This window comes from Alexandromys fortis, unplaced genomic scaffold, assembly GCF_014885135.2.
Source record: "Alexandromys fortis isolate MF-2015 unplaced genomic scaffold, M_Fortis_MF-2015_v1.1 scaffold_156, whole genome shotgun sequence".
Taxonomy (NCBI): domain Eukaryota; kingdom Metazoa; phylum Chordata; class Mammalia; order Rodentia; family Cricetidae; genus Alexandromys; species Alexandromys fortis.
In genome coordinates, this window is record NW_026068028.1 from 1,876,230 (window position 1) to 1,878,772 (window position 2,543).

Genomic DNA, 2,543 nt, shown 5'->3' on the forward strand with positions numbered 1-2,543 from the left:
TTCCTCCCTTCCCTCCCTCCCTCCCTTCCTCCCTTTCATAGGTTAAAGAAAATCATTACACTGACTCTAAATGATATGGTGGTTTTGAAAAAATATATATTATTGTTAAATCTTTGAGAATTTGATACAATGTGATTTGATCGTATTTACCTCGTACCGTTTCCTTTAACTGCTCCTAGATCCATCCACCCATCCTCCAACCTCTCCCAGCTTCATGTCCTCTTTTCCTTTGATTGTTCTTGTCACATGTATATATGCATATGAACATATAAGCACACCCCTTGAATTCATTTAGTGTTGCTGTGTGACTATGTTTTTAGGGCTGGTATCAGCTAACCAGGAGGGCTCATCTCTGGGAAAGACTGATTCTCCCTCTCCCATCAGCCACTAATTCCTGTAGCTCCTCATCCAGGAGGGCTTGATCTAGGCTTTGTAAAATTTCCATCACTAAGTTGGCATGTCGACTGGTGTTATTGTTCAAGTCCTGTCCAGGCAGCCATGCTGAGATTTCATGGGCGCAGCTTCCGTGTCCTGTGTAGAAGGTAATCTTGCAGTAGATGTCCTTGGCCCCTCTCCCTCTCCCATAGTATTCCCAGAGCCTCAGGGGTTATGCTGTGGATATATTGGGGCTGGGCACGCCAGTATCAGTTGCTCTCTGCATTTTGAACATTGTAGCTTCTTGTAATGGACTCTGTCTGCTGCCAAAGGAAACTTTCTGTTGAAGGGCGAGACCCACACTCAACCATGCAAGTAAGATCAGCAGCTAGCATGTAGCTAGGAGTTACATTGATTTGGGAAAGTGACAGTAGTGTGTCCTCTTCTAGATTCGGTTGCCTCACCAGCCCTGAGTACTTGGCTTAGGTTTTACAGTGTCAGGTATGGATTCCTTACTATTGACCATGCCTCAGGTCCAATTATACAGGTAAGACCTTGTTGCTGAAGACACCACACACTGGATACAGGACTCGGGGGAACCGGGATGGAACAGACCCGGAAGCCTCCAGCCTGAGGACTGTCCCTGAATAGTCTTGGAAGGTGTTGTGCAAGCTGACAAAAGAGAAAAGCAACCAACAGTCCTAGCCAGCTGTGAGGCCTGCAGACCACAGCGACCAGCAGAGCAAGGGCAAGTGGGTAATGTTGGTATTTATATTCTGGGGCTAGCCAGCTGATGGGGTGTGCATATGTCTGTCTATTTGTCAGTCTGTCTGCTCATCTATCTATCTATCTATCTATCTATCTATCTATCTATCTATCTATCATCTATCTATCTATCTATCTATCTATCTATCTATCAATCATCATCATCATCTATCGAAATAGGGTGTCTCTATTAGTCCTGATTGCTCTGGAACTCACTATGTAGACAAGGCTGGCCTTGAACTTGAAGAAATCCACCTACCTCTGCCCTCTCCACCACAAGTTCAAGGATTGAAGGCCTGCACTACCATATCTGTCCATCCTGGATGTGTGTGTATGTGTGTTTTAAAGGAACACTGTGCCTCGCCTTTATTTTGTGGATGTTGAATTCGCCCAAGTTCTGAATTGCTGTGGGCTTGGCCCCATGCTGTTGCTACATCTGACCACTAGATGGAGCTCTCCCTTTGCTTCTGAGCAGACTCCTGGCACTTCAACCAAGTCACCATCTTCTAGACTTAATCAAACTTTATTGTTGGTTAAGTTCCACAAATGCCCCCCCCACATTCCGGACTCAGCCTAAACGTCACCTCCCCAGAGAGGCTTGACCTGGTTCTCTTCCACCTAATCCAATACACCTATGGCAGGTGTGGGAAGTGGCTCAGTGCCCGTGGGACAATCAAGGGTTCTGCCCAGGCTAGGCCCTGGGTCACAGTAGGTACTCAGAGTGCATTGGTGGCGGGGGCTGGAAGATCTTTGAGCAGTCGCGGGGATGCACAAACCTCACCCCGAGCGTCAACCCCGTCTCCCCAGCAGCCAGGTGGTTTGGGGTAAGAAATTTGGAGTGACCAAGATTCTCTTTTTATGTTTGTAATGGAGGAAATAGTCACTATTCTGTCTGTACATCCGTGTGTGTGTGTGTGTGTGTGTGTGTGTGTGTGTGTGTGTGTGTATGAGCGAATGTGGGGGGGGCACATTTGTGTATGAGTTCATGTGTGTGTAGGCCTGAAGCTACTGGTGAGTGTTTTCATAGCTTTCTATCAACTTTATTCACTGAGATAGGGTCTCTCAATGGTTGAACCCAGCGCTCAACAATATGAGCAGTCCTGCTGATTAGCCTGCTCCTGGCATCTTCATCTCTGCCTTCCAAGGACTAGGATTGCAGGTAGAATATCACGCCTACCCGGCATGTGTATGGGTTCTGGGAGACCAGAAGCCCAGTCGTCAGCCTTGGTGACAAGCCTAGTTCATCTGCCTGGTCCCCACTTTGCTTCTCAAGACAGATTCTTTGACTTGCTTGGAGCTCATCAATTCCACTAGGCTTGCTGTCCATTGAGCCTCAAGGCTCTGCATTCTCTGCTTCTCCAGTACTGGGGTTGCAGGTATCCACCACTGGGCCAGCTTTTTCT